This window comes from Corvus hawaiiensis, chromosome 11 (genome assembly GCF_020740725.1).
Source record: "Corvus hawaiiensis isolate bCorHaw1 chromosome 11, bCorHaw1.pri.cur, whole genome shotgun sequence".
Classification (NCBI taxonomy): domain Eukaryota; kingdom Metazoa; phylum Chordata; class Aves; order Passeriformes; family Corvidae; genus Corvus; species Corvus hawaiiensis.
The window spans coordinates 6,775,797-6,799,719 of record NC_063223.1 but is presented as its reverse complement, the minus strand read 5'-3'; the positions used below and the strand labels follow the sequence as shown (position 1 = coordinate 6,799,719).

Here is a 23,923-nt window from a genome sequence, read left to right as displayed (position 1 = left end):
ATCTTCCTAATTCAAGAAGTTGTTTACTGTCTTGGGATATCTTCTCATTAAGCATTACCAAGAGCACGCCAAGCATGCCAAGGTGGTGAGAGCAGTGGGTATTAAAAGGAGGAATAATTAAAGTGTATCTTTATAAAAAGTAGGAGGGAGAAAACAGCACGTGTAGGTTTTTTTTACCCTGTATATTACTGCATCTTGTGTACTCTCTCTTATGCAAAAGAGTATGTAATCTTTTAAGAAACATGACAATCTGCCACTTTCTGTTCATGTAATTGGGATCAACATATGGTACAAGAGAAAAGAAAAACATTTGTTTATTAATTTAGATCAAGTTACTAACTCAAACCACTAACAGCATTCAGAATTAATTCCACATCAATTGACCAAATACCTTAACAGAGTAAAATTATAACATAATTTCACTAAAATGTTGGTCTTCTGCCACAGGGGTACAGAGTAATATGTAATATAGACAGAAAGAAACATGCGATAATTTGGTGACACAGATGACTTCATACGAAACGGAAAGTCAGTGACATGTGGATGTGTAAGACAGAGCTACGTGAAACTCCATTTCATAAAATTCACACAGTGATGTGGAGTTTTGGGGGTGTTTGTGAAACTCACCAAATGGTAAGTTGTGCTATTTACATCACTAGGTGAAGCTTTTTACTGAAGCAGTAAAATACCAACCTCTGGGAAAAATCAGAATCTTCACTAAGTTCTTTCAAAAGAATATGAACTCATTTGCCATTTATTTTGGAAGGAAAAATGTTTTCACAATGAGAATGTGGCATTACTTCTTTACCATTGAAACCTGATTATTGTTAGCTGGGAGAAAAAAAGGTTACCTTGAGATGAAATGAATATTGGTTTTATCTGTTGCTCACTGGCACTTTATTTCATTTTTATTTTTTATGTTTTCAGTGAGAAGCTCTTCACAGTTCTTGTAATGCAGTACCAGAACATCACGGGCCAAAATTTGTACATGTTTGCTGTATAGGAAGCCCTCTGTGCCTTGCTGAGGTACACATATAAGACATTCCTGATTCTGCACTGTAAAGGACATAACACTACTCCATCATAATAGGTCAGGGCTCACCTTCCTGAGAGTATGTAAAACAATACATCTTTTATGTAAAATATATGACCTCTGACATGTGATGTGCTCTTAGATTAGCAACAATAAAGGCTTTTATCCTGCTTTGCTGCAGGGGTTATCTTGGGTTTGACACTTTAAACCTCTTTTCATATTTATCTGTTTTATAAATTTTCTGGGTATTTGGCAGTCAGAGCCTTATTTTGGCAGTATTTTGGCAAGCAGACTTCATTTCTACCCTGAGTCTTCACGATAGCAAATGAACCATCTTAAAATGTACTTTTTAAGGAAGCTGCTGAAAATTACACGTTTGCATAAAATGTGCATTCAGGATCTCTTTGGGCAGTGCTGGAAAAGGCAGGTATCATTTTCTAAACACATTTGTCATGCGTGACCCAAACACACTCCAAGGAAACCCGGCCCAACAACCAGCTGCTGGGAGACCAATAGGGTCTACAGAGGGCTGAGGAGGACTCAGCTCTCCTCACAAATTACTCCCTGATTGAAATCCAGACTGCTTTAATTTGTGGTTATCAAACGCCTACTATATGTTACCTGGCTTTCAAAAATATGGATAATCTACCATTAAAGTTAAAATGAGCAGCAGAAACAGCTGTTCCCACCTGTGAAAATTTCTCATTAATAGTCCAAAAGTTGAGTATCTCAAAACGTAGAAACACAAATACAGCCTTTCCTCCTGAAAATGTTTATACGGGTGAGCGAATTGATGTAGGCAACATACATTCCTTCCATCATGCTGTCTTTAAGATAAACACAAAGTACCATCAACACTGTGTGTGTGTGGAGCAAACAAAGAAAAAATCCCATCCTACCAAAGCAAGACATTTCGCTACACTCATATTTTCCCCCCAAGGAGATGATTAAAATAGAAAACCAAACCACAAACAAAAATCCACTTTGCAAGCAAGCAGCAGTGGTCCTCTGCCTCACGAGCAGAGAGAAGGTCTCCAAGTACCCTCAACGCTACCTCCACGGTTCAACTGATCCCGCACACGAGGAACAGTCCATGCAAACCTCTGTGCCCTGCACAGATTTTACCTGATATTCCTGAAAATGTCAGGTTTGTTCACCACGTGCCTCAGTTTACCCACCAGTGAGATAGGTAATTGTAACATATATTGGATATAAAGATACTTTTTAAAACAGCGTTTTTGGCAGGATTTTGGAAAGACAACAATAATCTTAACAAGAACATGACCTGAACCAGTGCCATAAGCTCTTCCAACAGAAAGCGCCACTACTGTGCTGGATCAGCTCCTACCTATTTACCAGGTACCAAGGGACCAGCCAAAGATCAGAGGCTTTGCCATTACACCTGCTGTTGGGCTGGACCTTGTCACTTTTCTGATCCCACATTTATTTGATTTAGTGAGCTCCTCCTTCAGGGCAGCGAGGTCATTCCAGGGAGGCTGTAGGATGGAGCCCCAACTCAGAGATCACAGCAAAGCCAAATTTAACCAATAACACAGAGAATACTCAGAAACAGAGACCACTACAGAACGAAAGTCTACTTAAAACTCTTAACATTTTTACTAATATCTAAATGAGAACAGCCTTGGGTATAGCCAAAAATAGATTAACAAGGACCTTGATCCCACACAAACTGGCTCTGAGTAATTTTACACAGGAAAGTAGAACACCAGTTGAGCTGCTCCTCTGCTCAGAATTATACATGTACATTTTTTTTGTCAGTGTCCCAGCCCTGAGAAGCCTACAATTTATTATAAGAAACCTAAAGCAGGAAAGGAATCTCCCCTTCACTACCTAGAAAGCACACTTTTATTAAAAAAAAAAAAAAAGAAAGAAAGAAAGAAAAAAAAAGATAAAACAGACACATGTGCCTGATAGCACAAGAAAAAATTGGTTTTGAAATTAGATTTTGATTTATTTTTCTTATATAAGACCAGCTGAAATGTATTTAATGTGTCTGATTAAAATATTTACTAAAAAGCTTCCTGAAAGTTTTAAAATACCAAAACCTGATCACCAAAATAAGCACTTCTGTGCAGTAATTTCTTCTAAATACAGTGAACTGTAACCACCTAATACAGCTGTTCTTTCCCCTCAAAACTCCGAGTCACATTCAACTGCACACAGGCTGAAATATGAAATATGTCTTACTATTCTCATAATCATTATTTTCTTGTCCTATGCAGGAAAAGACACACTCTGTGATTTTATCAACTGTACATTTCTAAGAGAAAAAAATAAATGTTTTTTTATTTAGTATTTCACTAATTCTGAAAATACAGGATGCACACTGATTGTGGAGAACAACATCTGATACCAGGGAGACTCGTGGGCCAGTCCTGCACTCAGGTTACTTTCCTCACCCAGTGCACTCAGCTGGGTTACTTGCACTAACATACAAATCACGTGTAGAACGGCTTTGAGGACGGTCAGTAGTAGTCTCTTCAGTTTTGTTGTACCTATTTTATTTTTAAAGAGCTATCTAGATACCTGAAAAAAAATATATTAGACTAAATACTTCAAATAATCTGAGAGAGAAATTTGTTTTCTGACCACCATCAAGGTGGCCACCTTTTATTGTGCAGCATATATTAAATCTCAAGAGGCATGGCACAGGAGATTTTCTATACCAGGAGTCATTACCACCTCTCCAGAAAGTGAAATGCAGGTGAACAGTAAAACTGTGAGAGACTAAGTGCACTTCTTCCACTTCGCTTTGAAGAGGGGGAAGTGGATTTGGTACAGGCCAAAACACAGGGATCTCAATTCGCTACCTTGCTGCTTCTCAGTGGAAGGAGGGAGCAAATCATACTGTATTTTCATTTTCAGTCATTAGCAGGCTGTTCAGAATCTCTGGCTGGTGCTTATTATTTATTCCAAACAGAAATAAAATAAAATAAAAATAAATAGCAGCACGAGGACAAAGCTATGCACAGCACATTTGCTCTTTTAAAATAACATTACCTTTCAAGTCCACCGTAACCTTGGAAAAGAATAACTCGGTGTAAGCCAAATCTACAAAACTAATCACGATCCATTCCTCCCCCGCTTTTTAACAGCTCTTACAGGGAACACAAGGGTGCAGTTCGCAGGCAAGTTGGGAACAGCTCGCTTCCAACACGGGATCTGCACCGCGATCGCTCAGTCCTGCATCTCTGACTGATGGATTGCTTGTTTGCCTCTCATGTGTGACAGCGCTGGCCCTCACCGAATCCATCCCAGGTGAAGGGAACGCACTCCCAGGAGCCACCCAGCCTGTCAGGTGAGGAGAGGCCATCCCCGAGCCAGATCCCATCTCCCTCAGCCAGATCCCACCTCCCCGAGCCAGGGGCCACCATCTCCCGGAGCCAGAGCCAGCCATCAAACGCCGCCGCCTGGCTCGTATCGCCAGATCTTCCCCGTTTCTTAAAATAACTCCCCGTGCCTCAGTGCCAGCCTTAACCATTTTATGCCTGTGCTACAACTCTCCTCCTGAAACTCGACCTCTCCCGGTGGCAGCAGCGGAGGGATGCCCGCTCCGAGCGGCGGCCGCGGGACTGCCGTGGCTGCGGGCAGCGGGGCCAGTCCCGCAGCGCTGGCCCCGCCGCTGCCCGGCCGGGACCCACCCCGGGGCCTCGGGCAAGGCTGGCGCTTCCCCAGAACGCCACTTTCCACACACGCACACAGAGCAAGGGGACAGATTTCCGCCCCTATGCCGTGACCCCGGCGCTGCTCGGGGGCACTTCCCAGCCACAGCCCCCCCCCGCCACCCCTGTCCCGTCCCTTACCTGGCAGGCGAGTGACACTCCTGGTCGTGGTCATGTGAAAATATTTTCGAGGTATCCTTTAACAGCCTTTAAATATTGAAGCCTAAAAACAATATTTGCTGTTTTACCTTTTGAAGCTTTAACAAAAGCTTTGTTTTAGCATTTACCTCGGTGTGCAATAAGAGTTAATAATCAAATCCGTCCCAACCCCCACAAATGTTAAACAAAAAGATAAAAGAAATGCAAATAGCTATTGTCATGGAAAGTTAAAGTACCTGTCTGTATTTTTAAGTGAAAACTATTATCTCTATCAATCAAAATTTAAGAATACAATAGCACTAATCACACGAGGTGCTTTGACTGAGGTACTTTTCCTCATAAAAAGTTGTTTTTTTTTTTTAACTGGTGCATAAAAGTAATACACTTACAATTAGACACGGTATTTGTAATTTTGTTATTAAAAAACCTCAGCAGTCTTATTGTTAATAAATGCCTCTGAGTCTGTAGGCTGATTCGTACCCAAGAAGACCAAAGTCCCTACATATTTTAATAAGGTTGATGAAATTTTATTCAGATTCTCACACTTTCCAACATGTGGTGGAACAGCACACTCTTCTGTTTGAGAGGAGTTACTCAAACGAAGGAAATAGTTAATTGGGAACCAAAACTACTACTCCTGGCCTCGCCGCACATTTTCCACATTTCTCCAAGCGCTGTCTGTGCTTCAACCCTCAGCCTCCAAGACGTGCCCTTTGTCGTCTTTTCTTTAATTTCTGATGCCAATTCCCTCCCGTCGGACCCCGACGCTCTCCCAACCCAGCACACATTACGTATACACTGTGTACATTGTGCAGGCACACCACACGGATTCTCTCCAAAGTCATTTTTAAAACTAATTTGTCCAGACGGAATCAGAAACCGAGCTGCGCAGTTAATAAGTGCAGGAGCGAGCGACAGTAATTACGCCTGTACTAAAAGAAAGAGCCCGAGATTAAAATACCTATAAGTAAATAGTTGAGGCAGGATGCCATTATGCAAACTCCACTCTCGGGGAGGGATGTCTCCCACACTGAGGAGCAACAGGACTGTCATTTTTTCCCCCTGCAATATCAGGTTTCCTACTCCACAGCTCTGGTACTCTGCATCATGGCTAACATCTCTAGTGTGCTATTAATATCAATGAAGAGACGATTCAATTTCCACATAAGAAAAACCTCCCTATTACAGCGCAGACATTCGAGTGAGGACCCTTGCAAAGGAAACAATAAAGACCAGAGGGTTGCTTTTTTTTCCTCCCCCTCTCCTCCTCCTTTTTTTTTTTTTTTTTTTTTTTTTTCTGCTTCTTTTGCAGTTCTGCGTTGCTCACTGTTTGAAAGCTTTTAGCTAACAATGGAAGCATTATCTTCAGGACAGTTACAAAACAGGATTTGTTAGTACAAAGAATAATAACACCGAACTCATCCCCCCCCCACCCTGCCACTTCCCCGCCCCGCAAATACCTGCCTATTGCAATATGGCATTTAGTACTTGATTCAGAAGTATATTCCAGAAAACACCTGTATTCTTGATCTAATTCCCTGCAACAAACTCCTTCAGCGGACTAGTTTTGCTCAAGGAGGTTTGGACAACTACAAACAAACAAATATTTTGTGCATTTATAAAATGGAACAGAAACAAAAGTATCTTATTCTACCGAGTGCAAACTTACCCATTAATGAGGAAGAAAAAGGCTTAGAGCTGTACAGTAATTCCCAACCAACTGCAAAAAGTTGAGAGTTTGAAAACACTAAATCACTTTTGACTATCCAGCCTTTCTGTGCTTCAACACTGGCTGCAGTATAAGGAAGGACTGAAGGTATGTGGTCTAAACACAACAAAAGCCACTGCCTTACTCTAGATTAAATATGCAGGAAGAGGCCCCTTTGCATAAACACAAACACTCAGCAAATGAGTAACTGGCTCAAATCAGACGCCTGCTGTGCATTCTACCTGTCCTGATCTCTGACAAGCTACACAGCTTGTTTAAGGGGATAGGAGCTGCAAAATCAAATCATAGCGCTAAATGCTCTGCTCCTCTGATAGTAAATAACAACAGCACCAACAACTCCACGCCAAACATTCATTTCTAATCTAAGCATTGCTCTGGCACAGAGCTGACTCGTGTGCTGTGCCCACTTTGGCTCAGCCACCCATCTCACCAGAGCAGAAGAAACACAACCAAACACCACCTGTAAAATTAATTTTCACTAACTGTACTGAAATCCAATACATTCCCAGCCCGGCCTCTTCTTCACAAGGATTTAAAATTAATACAGACTTTTGGTTGAGTTGACAGACTAAACCTGCATTTGGTTTCACTGTCCCTGTTTTGCTTACTATATAAAAGACATTCCAGACATAGACCTATTTTGGCTGTTATGAATCACTACAAAATACACACCTATTTACTAGTTTATTTGGGGAAAAGGAAGAAATTTCTGAAGTGTTCCTTAAAAACATTATTTTCAAAATATTGCTCTCATAAAACATTGCTTCCAAACTATATTTACTTCAAAAAACAACTAAATTAGAGACTGTGATAACCACCAAACACATCTAAACATTTATTATTATAATTGAATATACATAATTATATACTGTGATTTACTCTTCCTTCTAGAGAAATAAATTATTTTTTTAGTCTCATTTATCCTTCCAGAAACAGAACGAAGCAGCACGATTTTAAAGCAATTGGAATTCACCAGTGTCCCTTCCTAACTTAAGGAGTCAAATCACATTGACCTTTTATTGTAAGTCCTAGCTACATGTTGGTTTTGGTAATTTAATTATTTTTTAATAACTTGCAGTATTAAATGATTGCCATTGAAACACAAATAAGATTATACTCCTCTGCCTTACTCTCTGGTGCTCCAGACTACAGCGTAACATGGATGACACGACTGCGTCCGGCCCCGAAATTTCATTCTGAAAGAGCACTTACACACAGGCAGACACAGGAAAATTCAGCCTTTAAGAGATGCAACACGCATTTACTGGATTCTCAAGCATGTGTCATAGATTATTTCAAAGGATACTGGATATAACTCACAGTTTTAATGGGGATTGAGCGTGTTCAGTTCCACTGAGCACTTGTACAGTATGGAGGGAGTTTTTACTTTTCCTTGGATAAACTCACCAGGTTAAAGCACAAAAACACTGATAACGTGAGCTAGTCAAGCCTAACAGGATAAAAATCCTCTAAGAAAGAATCCTGCGAGAAATTTTAGAGCCCCTGTGTTGTTCACCATTTTTACATTGAAATGACCTTCCAAATAAGGTGTCAGATAATACGGTTCACATAGACGATACCGATCTAACCTTGATGCAAATAAACCATAGAACAAAATTTAATCAGTATATCACTGTGTAAAAGCCTTTGTCCATCCCAATGGAGCTTCTAATGACTGTTTTGGCAGTTCTGGCTGGTAGTTATGCCTCCCTGCTCATATATATCTCATACTGGTTGAGCAAGCTAATGGAACTGCTGTTAGTGGAATCCAATATTAATACCCTGCATCATGCAAAACTGGATGCAACTGAATTTATTACACAATTACAGGTAGTATCTAATTCCATAGGTATTAGATACTGGTCTCTAAATTAATATTTTAATAGAGAAAGTGATACAAATGCTACATTTCAGGTAAGATATCTATGAACTCTGGATCTGCCGGTCTTCCTGCTGTAAGCCTGCTCTACACTCACACAGCACAGACACAGGACCCTGACAAAAATTGGCAGGCAAGCTTTAGATGCTGAGTGACACATACTGATGCACAGAGTCAAAGATGTCATCTTCATACAAGCTCCACTAGTTATGAGCTTGAGAGAAAAATGAAACAAAAAAAAAAAATCCAAAATAAACCAAAAAAAAAAAAAAAAAAAAAAAGTAGGGGGGGAGAGTGGAGCAAGACCTCCAGAAAATAAACAGGGTGTACAGTTTCAAAGGCTACAGACACAGACATTTCATTGTTCAAGCCAATTATCAGTGGAAAATAATAACAACAGATGGATTCAGAGTCACTGACTTTTCATATGCACTTCATCTCTGCACAACAGATGATGAAATGCGAGAGCTATCTCGGAAAGGCAAAACATCTTTCAGTAAAAGAACTCTATACTCCAGATGGGGACCTTCTAAGGCAGCTGATTATCTTCTTATAATGTTGTAAGATAGACTTACTAAAACATTTCCAGAACTGATCAGATCAGATGAGCACAATGGCAGCATTATGAGGAGTAAGTTGCTCCAGTCTCAGACTTGTGACTGGACTACTCAGAGATTTCGATGGGGTAAGAGCTGCCTATCCCCATTTCCACATCAAGTACTGGCTCTAAAAAATGGCCCCAAAGCTGCTGCTCCCAGTCTGGGCAAAACATGGGGCTCGGCTTTGTGTGGAGAGGGGATGCAGACATGGGGCCACAGAATCAGTGTCAGCAGGAACTGGTCTCCAGTAAAAGTCCCACTACCACGAGCAAGGTGAGCCCCCTCACCTTCTGCAAACACACATTTCACACAGGGACACAAGCAGAGGACAAAACATGTTTACAAGCAGGACAGTTTCCACTATAATTGCCAGATGTAGAGGGAACTCATCACCTAGGAGCGTACAGCAATGTAAGCTGGGAGTAAGCTCATCCAAGTCAATGGAGTTACACACCCACAAAAACTGGTGCGAGGCACAAGAAAGACATAAATTCTTTCTTACAAAGCCTTTACAAAAACCCATCTTTTTATGGGAAATAAAAAATTGCTTTCAAAGGGAAATAACAAACACATGTAAATTTTGGTGGTTCCGGTGATAAGCAGTTCCAACAAATGTCACAAACACCTACCTAGCACAACCTTCTCCCACTCAACCTGAATACCACAAAGTATGTGTTTTTGATCACATGAATCAGGTAAGCCACAATCTCAAAACTTAAAATAAAAAATGAGTAGTGGAAAAATTAGCTCATTAATCTTTAAGACAACATTTCTTTAATGGAAGAATACTACATAAGTAGCGCATTAAACTGAACTGGTTGCCATTTCCACAGTTTCTTCTTCAAAACACCGCAAGGAAAATCTAAAAAACGGCACGCTCTGTAAATCGATACCGCACACCGAGGGGGAGCGATACACAACACACACACTCTGAACTTGCACCTACTGCTAATTTATTTCACAAGTTACAAAATATTTCTGAAGTAGGGGGCTGTTGGCTTCACAAACGTGAAGGGAAGAGATGAGTTTGTGGGCACAGCGTTTCCCCTCTTTGTGAACTACTTTGTCAAAAGTAAATTCACAGGGGAACATACGAGCAAAGAGTAAATTTTGCCCAGGGCAAAATTCTGCAACTGCTTTAAGAAGCAAACAAGAACACAAAAGATGTGTAATACAACCATCTGGCTCTACTCATGCTATATCAATAATCCCCAAAATTTATCCCCACCCCCTTAATCAACCCACACTGATGCCACAAAACCAAATGGCATCACTTATGCTTCCTGCCCATCACATTTTGAAATGATATTTAATATGCATACAGTACATATTTGCATGTTAATCAATTTCTTTAAGAAAAAAATATTTTTGCTTCTTTAGCTATTAGTTCTGCTTTTTTCTACTTATTCACACCGGGATCTCTAAAACCACCAAGAAAGTCCTTGTGGTAACGATACTCTCATATCAACACAGCATCTCAGGTATCAGGATAATGTACCGGTCAAAATTTCAATCTCTTCTTCTCTCTAGTTTTGTGTCACAGTGTGAAAATAGCAGAGGGTGAATAATAACGTGCCAGCAAAATTAGCTGTTCAAGAAACACGGGTAAGCCGATCCGTTTTGAACTCGAGGTTGGATGCATTTCTAAGCATTACCCTATTTGGGATGCAGGGAAGAAGTGACAGAGGGAAAGCGGGGTATCCTATGTGTCTTTTATTTTGAAGATTTGCACGAATTTTTCAGGCCTCCCCCATCCAGGAGCCAGCCTGCTCATGAAGGAGGAAAATGGGAAACTCCTGGCTACAGACGGAGGACAAGCCTCCGCTGTGCTTTGCCTGAGCACCGCTCTCCCTTCCCACCCCAAGCCTGCAGTGGAAGACCACCTCAGGACAGAAAGCCATCCATGCAAAGTGTCCAAAAGGGTGGCTCCACGATTGCTTGGGGGAAGGATTGTTTTCTTGAGGGAAAATCACCCTCATAACCATCATGATTCATACCACGAGCGCACAACATGAAATCGGTACCAAAAACAACACTACAAAGATAGTCTCTCTCTGGTGCTTCACCGACCGATGGCCACGGCCCCAGGGGCTGACTCAGAGCTCCTCTTCTTAATCAACTTTTCTGCAACAACATACCCTGGCCCAAGCCCTGCCTCTCCCTGTGGCTGGCTGGCACGCTCCCCGTGCCTGGTGCTGCTCGGGGTACACGGCACCATGGGGACGGTGCCCCACAGCCCTGCTGCAACACGAACAGATGGCTGTTACACAGAGCAGGAGAAATACAAGCCCTGAGCACTCATGGCATAGGTGGAAATGTTTTGCAGTTATTTTCTTTGGAAATAAGCATACGTATAGCGGTTATGTCTGCTCCCTCATCCAGACTACCAACCTGAGATCACAAACACTTTGTTAATTTTTTTTTTTAAATCCACTTTTGGATTGCTTCTGCTGTTTCTATGGCTTGACTTGTACAGCCTCTTTGTAAGAATTGAAAACAGTCTCCCACAAACACATGAATGGGCAAATGGTTTAGAGAGCTAATCCACACCTGGGCTACGTAAAAGGGGCTCATATTTTCCAAACAGAAACACAACCCCTTTTATATATGAACCAGATTTGGATCCAAATGCTAAACCCTTCACCACATCCTACGTGGGGCTCTGCAATGGTCACAGGGAGTGGTGGTGGGTGCTGGCTGCGCTGATGGCAGCCACGGACGAGGAGCCGCCATGCCCTTGGACTTGGATGCAAAGGGCAGAGCCGTCCTTGGTTACACCACGGAGAACGCAGGGTAATCCCCATCCTGCACACGCCTCTTACAGAAGAATCTGGCCCTGTCTTGTTACTCTTGTTAGAAAAATGAAGGCTGTGACAAAAAATAGCTGAGAACTACATCTTGCCGATGCCAAAATACAATAATAACATGTTCAAAGATTTAATTTAGAAGACTACAAAGTCTAGCTCATACATCATAACACCTTGAAATAACACTTTAAGGTCAAATCCTGTGCATTTTTGGAAACCACCAAAACATAATGAAGTTTTACTTAAACACAGCATTTACATTTATAACGCATTTCAGATTCTTCAAGTAAGCTAGACCACATGCTAGGAAAATGTACTTCCCACAACATACAAATTAAGTCATGTACAGCCTTCCCTCCACAGGCTGAACAGCCACCGGCACAAAGGGAAGTCCTGTGTATGGATCAAAGGCAGCATGTGGACCTCAGAACATTATTTTTTATATTTTGTTTTTAATTGGCAAAACATCAAATCCCACTAGCAGTTTATTTTTGTTGCCTTCCTTGCCCCTTTCCTACCTCTCCCACTTATTTCACAACGGAACATTTTTAAACCACCAGAAGTCTTTGTGGCAAAGATGATGTCATACTGACACAAGATCAGGTGTGAGGTATGGTATGAATAAATACTTATCCGCAAACACATTTAATTTTCAATGGTTGGGCATCAAGAGACAAAGAAGTTCTTATGCAGACATATTAGCTGAGGATTTCATTTCGAATGCTCTGCATTTAAAAGTGCAGAACAACACATAGTGCAAGTCTAGAAGAAAAAGGAAAAAGAAAATCCCTACAAAAAACCAAAACCCCTTGTACCTTCCTTCTTGGTTTTGGGAAAGCAATGCACAGCTCTGCTCTTCATAGTAATAAATATATGGTGCTTGATTACTTTGTCTTTTAAGTCACCGATACCATACAGGACAATTGTCCTTTATGCTCTGGCAATAAAACTCTCCCTATGAAAATAAATATGTATTTTAGAGTAATCAAGCAGGAACTAATTTTGTACTTTTTCACAAGTAGCCATTTACTTTGGCACCAAATGCTAATGTGTAGAAGAGAACGCAGTATATGCTCTAACCCAAGAAAAATTAGACTTGAAAATTAATACACAGTGGAAGACAAATTTAAAGCAGCTTTCTTGTGTTCTGACATAAGAATATAAAAATGACACGAGCAACTAAAGATTAGTTTACATACTTTTCAATCACAGCTGCCGCTCAGTAACCACAATACCTTTAAAATGACATTCCACCAAAACAGATATGGTTTGGCTGCAACAGCAGCAAGACACAGTTAACGTGAAATTAAAAGGGCATTTTTTATTTACACACATCGTGCAGCGCTGAGCCCCAGCACAATTACAATGGCAAGATTTTTAGCATGATTAATTTGGAAATAATCTAGTGATAAATAGAGTGCAATGCAAGTGATTCTGCCGAGCAAATTTTTATCGCCAGTCTTAGATGTCAAAACACAGTTTCAGGGACAGAGAGAGAACGAGTCACATCTTCTTGGTTAATATTTAATTGGGTGCTAAAGATTCCTCCTAAGGACCTCTGAACCATCACTGACAGCCCCACAAGATGTCCCTGTCTGTGAAACAGATACCAACCCTTTCTGTATAAACTAACATTAAATTTAATCAAACCATTCAATTAATAAATCACTTCAGTGGACATTGCAGCCCAAGCCCTGTTTAATTACATAATTTTAAAAATATTTGCACACTGCAACCACTAAGATTGGCTCTGAGGTTTCATAATACACACTTAACACTTGAGTTGGAGAACAAATTTATTTAATAAATGCAGAGCTAAGTACAATAATGCCACTCCACTCAAACTGCAAAAATCACTTAGCATCTCCTGCGAGAAAAAGCAAATAAACTTTTTACTTATTTAAACGCACGTCCCCACGATCACCAGCTCTGGCAGAAGCCACCTCCTTTCTGCCCTTGTCCCTGCAGTCAGTGGGATGCCCAAGCCCAGGAAGGGGTAGCAGAACTGGTGTCCCCCACCATGGCACAGAGCATCCCCTCTGCTCCACCTTCACATGGACTCCCTGGCCTCCCTCTCTCCTTGCCCTCTGCCTCCATTCTTTCCTCCTTGCTTTTCACTCTATTTCATCCTGTGTTGCTCTTCTGCCCCTTGTTCTCTGCTGTTTATTGGTGTTCCAGCTCCCTCTCCCCATTCCCATCTCAAGCTCCTGCCCTGAGTTTCCTACACCTGCTCTCTTTCTCACTACCATCTGAGATAGCTGAGGTGAAAAAAGCTAGTTGGGAAAAAACCCACAACAAACAGGACAGAGGGAAGAGGCTGGGGAGGAGAGCAGGGAAAGAAAACAGTTTAGTAAGGTCAAGCAGAACTACACAATTTCCAGCAACAGCAAGAGATGCTCCAGAGCACTAGGATGAAAAATAAAAGCCATGGACCAAGTGTATTTCATGAAGCAGGATTCAGGTTCTGGGATGGGTGTAATGCCTGTATTTGCAGAAAAACCCTGTGTATCCAAAGAAACCTGTGTTACTGCCATATATAACTAGGTGTGACAACTTGGGAGAGGTTGAAATACATATGGACCAAGCGGTGGCCTTAAATGAAGGGGGAAAAAAGCAAAGCTAAGGGTTTGTCACAGCTTGGAGGCACAGCTGTGTGCACTCATACAGACTTTGCATTCATTCATATAGAGCACAGCTTTCAGGTCCTGTGGTTCCAGCATGATTTTTGGACGAAAGTTGAGACTCAAAAATAAATAAGTCTATATTTGGCCTGCCCTGGATTCGAGACACTCTCAATAGTACTTTGCATAGAAACAATCTGAATTAATACAGGCTAAGTTTTCGAGATTATAATATTCTTTACCAAGCCAATGGATGCACCTCTAAAATTCACTGCCCTGACAAATAGTAGAGCTCTTGAAAGTCTGCTTGTATTAGTTTTATGGATCTATTCTACTGCTTAAATCAGGTCTCATTAAAATTACCATCCACACAAGTTCTCCCACTGGGAAATCTACATGCCAGAGCTACTCCAGTTCCGCAGGCAGTGCTCGGAGGGGGTTGCATATTGCAAAATAGCTGCGGACATGGCGGGGGGAGGACAGGCAGAAGAACAAGAGGACTTCAGGACAGCAAACAAGTGACTCCTTACCCTCCTCTGATTTTAAACGCTGCAACTTTTGCTCAGGTGGTGCAATTGCATCCATGAAAAGAAATGCTACTGCCAGAAATTAAACCCGGGCGGGGTGGTGTAAAAAGTGCCCCTTGGAAAGCCAGATCAGGCCTCAAACATCCATTTTAGTGTTGGAATGGCAGGCTAAATATGCAAACACTGCACCTGACAACTTACACTAAAGCATATGATCTGCACACTGCCCTTCCAGTTTAATTTTTAATAGTAACAGTACTTAAATCTCAGCATTAATGTATTAATGTTCAAATGAATACAATTAAAGGCATCTCTGTTTTCTTCAGTGCTAACGACCTGGAAGATCTTTCTCCCCTTCATATTTGCGGGGATTATTACAAATACATTCTGTAGCCGTTGTTTTGGCAAAGAAGCAAAAACCTTTGCCTTTTAAATATAAAGTAACAGGAATAATGAATAATATATCTTCTGATTTTTGTTCTGCCATGACATATATATAATGATATATAAAATGTTCATTTATTATTATCACACATCCGAGGGAGCAGACATACAAAATTACTTTTTTTTTTTGTCTTATAAGGGTCATTTATCATACGGAACATCCTCCAAATAGGTAGTCCTAAAATCTCAATTTACAAAGACATTTTTTAAAGCTGAATTCTTCAAACAGGGCTACTCTCCTGATGGCTAAAATAAAAACTTTATGATACTAAAATAGCTGGATTTAAGGAGGTAGAAATGCTCTGCATTTTGTTTTAGAAGATCCTGCCCCAACAAATTAATGCCTGCCTATTATTTTTACCTAGATCCTACCACATTTATTAGTAACAAAAGCACTGCATGACCCTCTTTAGGCCAAATTCAGAAAAGAAAAGCATTTACTAAAAGAGCATTAATTTTTATCATAGCATCTGTGATCTTTGGGTGGGGAAAGGAAACACCATAAAGAATGAAATCTGTATATACACAATATCAGTCAGATTTTAACACTTAAGCAGAATAATGCAAAGCTTTATTTCTTTTTGATGTTAGCAGGCTTTTCCTTTTTTTTCCTTTGCATTCCATTTTTCAATATGTAAAATGACAAAATGCAAAAAAACAACAAAAACACGAAAATGTGCTTGTTAGGGCTGGCCTAGTTTTTTGAAACATGCACAAAAAGAAAACCCACTCATACGATCTTATTTTAATATGTAATAGAAGAATCTGGCAAACATTAGCCAGAATAAGTCTAGCCAGCGAATGCAGACTAACATACGAGTCTGCTGCTGCAAGGCAAAAGGGAAATTGGATCTTGTTCTTCCAACACAGAAGAGCAGCATCTTCCACCTGAAGAGTACCAGTGCAGGAGCCCAAGGTAACATGAGCTCCCCACTGCTCACACCAACACCTCACCTCCTTCTTGGCTGGCAATTTCCAAACAAACCCCTCTCAGCTGTCCCATCTCCAGTCTCTCCTCAAATCAAGAGTGAATGAGTGTCCTCCCCTCAGAGTAGTGGCTGTGCTCACTCCAGCACTGGCCGTTGTCATCTTGGGAAGCAATACCCAGCAAAATCCCAAGCAGTGACAGAATGCTCTTTTTGCAAAATTTCTTTGTGCCCAAAAATCTGCTCCAAGCCATGCAGCTTTGAAGCGGTACCTAGAGAAAGAGCCAGACATAAAACTACCTCCAGGGGAAAAGAAAAGAAATAAAGAGATAATCAAGAAAGAAAAAGGGAATGGGAGAGCTGGAGTCAGCACAGCTAAAGACTGATGAGGAGGGAAGTGGAGGTGGAGGACAACTACAAAGCGCTTAATTATAAACCTAAAAATGTTCGAAAACCAATGTCACGCTAACAATTTGCGTATTTTGGGATTACCTACGGATGAGGAAGGTTCAGCTTAATCAGCTATCTGTGCAAATGGATCCCCAACGTGCCAAAGCTGAACTCAATGGACAATCCCGTTAGAGTGGAAAGAGCACATGAAACGCCCTTGAGAAACGTGGCTAATGCCACAAACACTGAGGAAACAATCGTTAATAAATTCTTCCATTTTCAGGCTTAGAAGGCAAAGGGCAAATGTTGAAAGAAGCAGAAGATGGGAAGGGCATGGCTAGGCTTTATAAGAAGTCCATTTCATGTGTGACATATTCCTGAGCCAGGTCTCACTCCTCAGATTAAAAGCAGTATTTTTAACCCACTAAAAAAAGCCTCCCAAGAGGGAAACAACTACATTTCTCCTTTAGGTCACCTAAATTTAAGATCTCTCTCCATCTTCCAGGATAGCAGACAACAGAAGAAAAGTCTATAAATACAGAGAATAGGGAATCTTCATAAAAAGAAAAATAGTGCAAGAAGTATCTATTTTAAAAATGTGTGAATTCAGGTATCAGAGGCACTCTGTAAAATGCAAGTTAGGACTTTCCCTTTTTGATCAACACCATCTCACAGGACAGAAGCTACTCTCATATCCAACCACATCATGTTGGAGATTCACTTCCCCTCTCTTTAGCTTGTATTTACCCAGGAAACACACTCTGGACCACTGTGTATGGAGAAGGTCACTAGCAGAAGTAAATTGGGGGTGGAGAATTCCCCAAAACCAGGTTACACACAGACACACATGAGTTTGACGACTGCTGGAAGACCAGATCTCAACCTGCCACCTGTTAGGCACAGCCCACACCGTGCACTGCTAGGATGCAGCATCAGGAGAAGGTCCATGTGGCAGGACAAGGCCTGAGGAGCTCTGCACTGCTGCCATTACCAGCTGTACACAGCCACGCAGACTTCAAAGACCCACCAATGATACTGCAGGGCCCAATCCTATCAGCATCTTATCCATCCTTACCACTTCAAACACATTTGTTACTACTGGCAGAGGACTCTGGAGCATCTCCCCTGTGCCCCAAGGACCAGGCCTGGCTTCAGGGACCACCCCGCACCGACTCCTCTCCTACCTGGGTCTGATCCAGGCGCTCACACAGCACACTTACACATTTTCTTCTCTCTCTCCCCGAAGCTTTGGCAACTGAAATCTATTATGATATCAAAAGGTAGCTGACAACATAAAATGCATCCCGCTGAGTTGATGCCGCACACTGCTAAATTTACAACAACATAAGTATCATAAAAATTATAAGAACTGCAAATTAACCACTGATTTTTTAGTTCAGTGACATAAATAACAGTAAAGATCTGGAAAACTTCCAAACATCTTTACAACTGTTTAATTTGTCAAAATCTATCAAGTGTATTTCAACCACAAACCTGTCCTCTGCAGTGCATGAGTTTTCACATACTTATGCTGGCATCAAAGGCAGCAAAAATAAAGCTTCTGTAATTACTGTATTCTGATGCACCTTTCTAGTCATGCTTTTATTTCTGCTTTTCTTCCTCTGTACTTCTCTGTTGACACTGACAGTCAGCAGTGTTTTAAAAACATTCACACTAAAAAAGACAAAAAATCACTACTGCTTTCCACTCCTCCCAGGTTTGCTCGGGATACTCAAGGCAGCACATCGCTTTGTTTGCCCATTGGAGTGGTTTTCCACTCACGTGCTGCGCGTTCCTCGCAACACTTGCGTCAGCAAACCCTTTTATTTACTCCTTTATTTGTGCACCAAGCTCTGCAAATGCAAAGCCACCTTTCCGGCAGCTACAAGAGAGCAGGCAAAGATCAACAAAAATAATAAATTTTATAGGCTCTATTTCTTTTCCTACGGGAGAAGCTCATTTTTATGTAGCTATTTATTTTGTATGGCTAAATAGCAATTATTGTATTTTCTAAGACATAGATTTATAAAAAGAGTGCATTTCTTTCACAACCATTGCAAGATTAACCAAAGTCCAAAGTGTTGAATTGCTGATACACAAAGTTAGGTCTTTCTGAAAAATAATACACTATGTATTTCTATTATTTAAATACTTGGGGGCTGTGAATCTTCTAAGTCCCCAATGCTCTGCCTGCCAAGAGAGCTTTGACCATGGCACCAACCAGCAGTGGAGAGGTTGCCAGTGCTGGCGCCAGCACAACAACACAGAAAGAACTGGCCAAAATCTTTTTTTGCAGAAAGAACTGGCCAACATCTTTTCATGTGATGTTTGTTGCCCTACATGTGGGTTCGCACCAAGAAAATTCATATACCACTCCAGCTGCTGCGAGGTAGTTGCTCTATAAAAAATAATAAATCAAGTAGGTGCTGAGAACTGACAAGACTCTTCTGTCACATTTTTGCTTTTACAAAGGCTTCCCAAGGTCAGGGCTTGGAGAAGGGCTTTTCCCTTGGAGCTGGCTCCATTTTCCTCAGGAGCCATTTTGTATCTTTCCTGTATGTAAAATATGAAATATTACAGGAACTAATTAAACCTTCTTAAATGGGAGAAACTAATAAATCCCTCCCTCTAATGATACTGAAGTGCACTTGTGAGTGACTGCACAGAGCAAACACACTTGCTGCATTTCCACAGGCGTGAAAGGCCCCTTCAGAGGCTGGCAGGGTGTGGCAGGGAAGAACTGGTTACCCAGAAAGTCCCATGTGCTCCCAACTAACCTCAAAGGTTCATCTGTGCTCTAGAGCTGACAACCCCATCATCCCAACCAGCCAAGGGTTGGTGACTCCATCACTTGTGGACCATAAGGGTGACATGGCTCTGACTCCTGGGCTGAGCGGCACAGCACATTTTTTAGAGGGCAATATCTGCTGGGGTCTGTTATTCCACCCAAGACACAATCTCCACACAATGGCTATCCATATGGAAGCAGGAAAGGGAGGTTAAAGACTGGGTTTGACACAACAGGTTAAACTCAGCCTCCATTCCCAGTAAATTATACAGTAAATCTCTTTATTCTGTAAGGGCAAAATAGAATTGCTTACAGTTTGTCTTACAAATGGGATTTATGCTTCAAATACAGAAAACCAACACAGAACATAGCACAGCTCTAAAAATTAAGCATCCAGATATAAAAGGAAATTTTAAATTAATTTTCCCACTGTGTTGTTTGCAAGAGCAATACACATAAATGGCCACAACTCATTCAGTGACACCCAGAGGTACCGTACAAGCGCTATGGAGCAATGCAAGTAATTCGAAGTTCTTTGATTAAATCTCACATAATTGCACATAACTGGAAAAAAATCACAGCAAGTTGGCTTCACATATTGTATTGCATAAATCAGAAGTGATTCCCACAAAACCTCTCCTTTCCAGACTATTTTATCTAAGCAACATATAGCTGTTACAACAATTTTTGAGTGATTTTGATTCCCATTGTGGTATAATGAGTAATGAAGAAAGCACGTTTTTTTATTCTGGTTTGCACTGATGTGTTTCTTCTTTGACTAAACCCTTGGTGACTCAGTTCTACCGCTTCACAACAAGGAGTTCTCATGTTTCCCTCTACACAGGAAAAAAGAAAATAAGTCTTCAACTATCCTGTTCTCAGCTCAAACCAAAGCGCAGGCCTTGGGAGCTCCTGTAATTTGTGCTGCCCACTGCAGTAAGACCCTAGGCCAAGGGGCTGTGCTAACCCACACCCAGCAAACAGAAAACATCGTCTGAAGACAGAAGTGCCCCAAAACTGAGTTCTCTGCAGAGAAAAGGAGACCTTCAACATGAGCCTGAGGAATGTTTCTCACTCCATGCAGGGGAAGATGGGCTTGGCCAGAGTGACTTCCCTCAAAACTCAGAAGCCTGGCACAACAGCTTTCTGCAATCATCTTTCTCTGGCATTCCCAGAAAGGGTGACCACAAAAACTGCTTCTTGCACTGCAGAGAGAACGGGCCTTTTTCTGTGCTCAGCACCAGCTTTCCAGCCTTAAGTTTCTCTTTCCAGTAACATGCAATGCTAACACTTTGTGCTACGTGGGGCCTAATATTTTCAGACCTGGAGACTTAATTACAATCTACTCTAATTAGCATATGACACTAAAGTATAAATATTAATAACATTAACCAAAAAAAAGCCCTGATTGAGATGGCAAGCTGACGACCAAATCAATAAATCAACAGTAATCTTTTTCCTTAATCACAGCTGCTACTCCACCCTTTTTATTGATCTTTTTCCTTTTTTTTTTCTTTATTTCACTATAAATCTCCTGATTCTTGATTGAATTTGTTCAAAACAATTGCACACTTAGCCAGGATAAGCAACAATTTGGTTTTAAAACCCTTCTCATGGTAGCAGCTGCACAGTGAGTTGCCTGATGTCAAGACCAGCCTTTCATTGTGCAGCTTCTCCTTCTCCTGAAGCTCATCCTTGATTTCACAATCCAGGGGATTGGTGGTCAGTCAAGGGTTGGTCTGTCTCAGAAAGAGGTAACCATGCTAGACCTGATCTCCCCCTCAGCCACAATGAAGTTTTCATGCACATATTTAAAGGAACTTTCATTTAACTGTCCTGTAATCTGAAAGCCAGTCAGAAATCCAAACCATGTATTTTCTTTAGACACATCAGTTGATCAAATAGTTTACTCCAATGTTCTCTACAGCATCATTATGGTACTTGCACATGTTCACCCCAAGTATAAATCTTCAGCATGTCCTACCTGACTCTGCAGCAGCTTTCCTGGAAACAGCTTTATTGTGTTCTAGTAAACTTCACTTGTGTTATTTATTCTCCTTTAAAAAAGAAGCAACACTTCACTGTACTCATTCCTAGCAAAGACAAGTTTCTGCCTATCAAAAGACAAGTTTACTGCAAGGACTCTTGTAATAATACTGATAATGGGTAGAAATTACACATTTTTATAAGGGAGAAGACAAAGCACTTCATGTTTTATAATAGTTGGGCTGATATCATAGTTTTACCAAACTGTGCTTTCAGACAAAATTATAGCCTTCCCTCCCAAGTGACCTAACCTGTAACTATTTAGGGTAGATATAATGGGGCAAACTGTCAACTACAAATCAAGAGATGCACTGGCTTCAATGGAGATTTTGCAATTGGCTTCCAAAGACTTGTAAAGCGATGCTCTAGCCCCGTGTTTTCAGTAAAGGAGTAAGTACTACTGAAAGAAAACTAATCAGGCTGGAAAAATCACCAAATAAAACGTTAAAAACTGGCAAAAATGAAAAAAAAAAAAAAAAAAAGAGGAAAAAAAAAAAGGAAAAAAAAAAGCCTTCAGGTTGCAAGCTGCAAAGGAGCTAGCATTTTAATAAAGACAATAATCACAAATATTACTGAACAAAGGAAAAGGAAACTGAAACATGCCAAGAAAGATAATCAAGAAATGTGCTTATAGGATGCCAGTCCAACTGATTAAAGATCTTCAGAAAGCAGGATATCCCACCTAGAGCCGTTAAGTCTTATCTGGATCCTTACACACCCACACCCTTGTCAACAGCAGATCTGAGGATGGAGAAGAGGAGCCCATCCTTCTTCCTTATTACTTCTGCCCCTCCTTTTGTCTGTGCCCAGTGTAGCTGCTTCTCACAGCCTGTCAGATGTTCGTTACACAACCTTTGCTTAGGTTAAAGCAAGACGGAAGCTGCACCCAGTAATTTTTTCCCCCATGGAAAAGGAAGCGAGGGAAGAGATGCCAGGCCGGGTGTGTTTTCGGAAGCGGCAGGTCCCTAAAGTGGGTGAGGTGTACAAATGATCCGACACGACTCGGGAACACCGTGCAGCAGGTAACAGCAAACAAACAGCAGTAGCTAGTTAATGATGATCTGCAATAACGTCAGGGAGACTTGTTCCCATGTAAGTAACCTGCCACGCCGGGGATACAAATTGTCTGGGATTTGATAGCACCTACTGCAGAGAGCAGCGTTATCAATGTGCTCGCGTGCTCAGATAAATGGAGCACTATTTCCCTGCGCTGGCACTGTCACTTTCTCCAGTCTGTCAGCCCCTTTCTTAAACCAATTGCTATTTTTATTACACTCCTTAAAATATGAAGCGGGAGACTCCTTTTCCTGAAATACACTGGGCTAGATAGATGACGCCTTTTAAATAATATTCTTTTCTTGCTGGCCCTGATCCTTGCAGTGTTGTTGCTTACTTTGGAGGGGGAAACAAAATAAAAGTGGCAAGCCATATCTCTCCATTCCAAAGGGAGTGGTTTCCCAAGAAAAGCATAGTTTTGTTCCCTTGCTATTTCCTTTCAGCACTGCAGACAAGCAGGCAGCAGACCCGCTACTAAAACCAACCCCAGCAGTTATGAACCAACGCTCAATATACACAGAAAATAGTTTGAGGGCAGCAGGTGGCATTTGGGGGGATGTTGATGGGATTTGTCACCTCTAAATTCTGGATTTGGTAAGAGAAAAGGAAAATTATTGGTAAACTTTAGACTTTTCAAAGTCTAAAATTAGGTGAGATGCTACTGAAAAGGAAAATAACTTCCAGCTTTATTTTAAGAACTGGAATTGGGCTTCCTGCTTCCATTGCTGCAGTTCTTCTAGAAAGGAAGTTGCCCGCAAGTAATGGATAAAATACAGAAAACCTTGTGGATTCAAAAATGCTCTCCTCACCCTTCTGTAAAAATAAAATCCAGAGGCTGGTGAAGCACACTGGTTCCACTGTAGTAGATACAATGCCAAAGAGAAGGGGGAAAGCACTCCCTGATACAATAGGTCATTGTACTCCCAGATCTACCACATATGTTACTCCAAGGGCTCTCAACCTTAAACTTGGAAAGTCTAAGACACTGGAGCCATGATATATAAAGTAAGACCCAAGTTTCAAATATTTGATTTAGCAAAGTAAATATGGTTGTTTTTATTGGGTGCAACAAGCATTTTTCACAGAGTGAAGAATTATGGTAAACATCTGCTAATCATACTCACAAAAGAGGTCATTGTGTTTAAATCCAAGGTCATATTAATAGCTATATTTAATTAATAAAACCCAACAGTAATATTACACAAGTTTCCAACAACGTCTGCTTCCTGACACTCA

The 23,923-nt window shown here is 41.1% G+C and overlaps 1 protein-coding gene across 14 annotated transcripts in view; it reads right to left on the bottom strand.

Annotated features, from left to right (window-relative positions):
* The window catches only part of FOXP1 (forkhead box P1), a 383,585-nt gene that overhangs the window by 221,618 nt on the left and 138,044 nt on the right, over positions 1-23,923 (bottom strand). Inside the window, exons 1-2 of one of the 14 annotated variants that reach the window (XM_048315185.1) lie at positions 6,545-6,669; positions 4,858-4,939 (exon numbers count right to left, since the gene is read on the bottom strand). The exons of 11 other annotated variants lie outside the window; for them this stretch is intronic. The gene's annotated coding sequence lies outside the window, so the exon portion shown is untranslated. Of the gene's footprint in view, positions 1-4,857; positions 4,944-6,544; positions 6,670-23,923 lie in introns of those variants that run through there. 2 more of the 14 variants (XM_048315188.1, XM_048315187.1) reach the window with 2 other exon arrangements.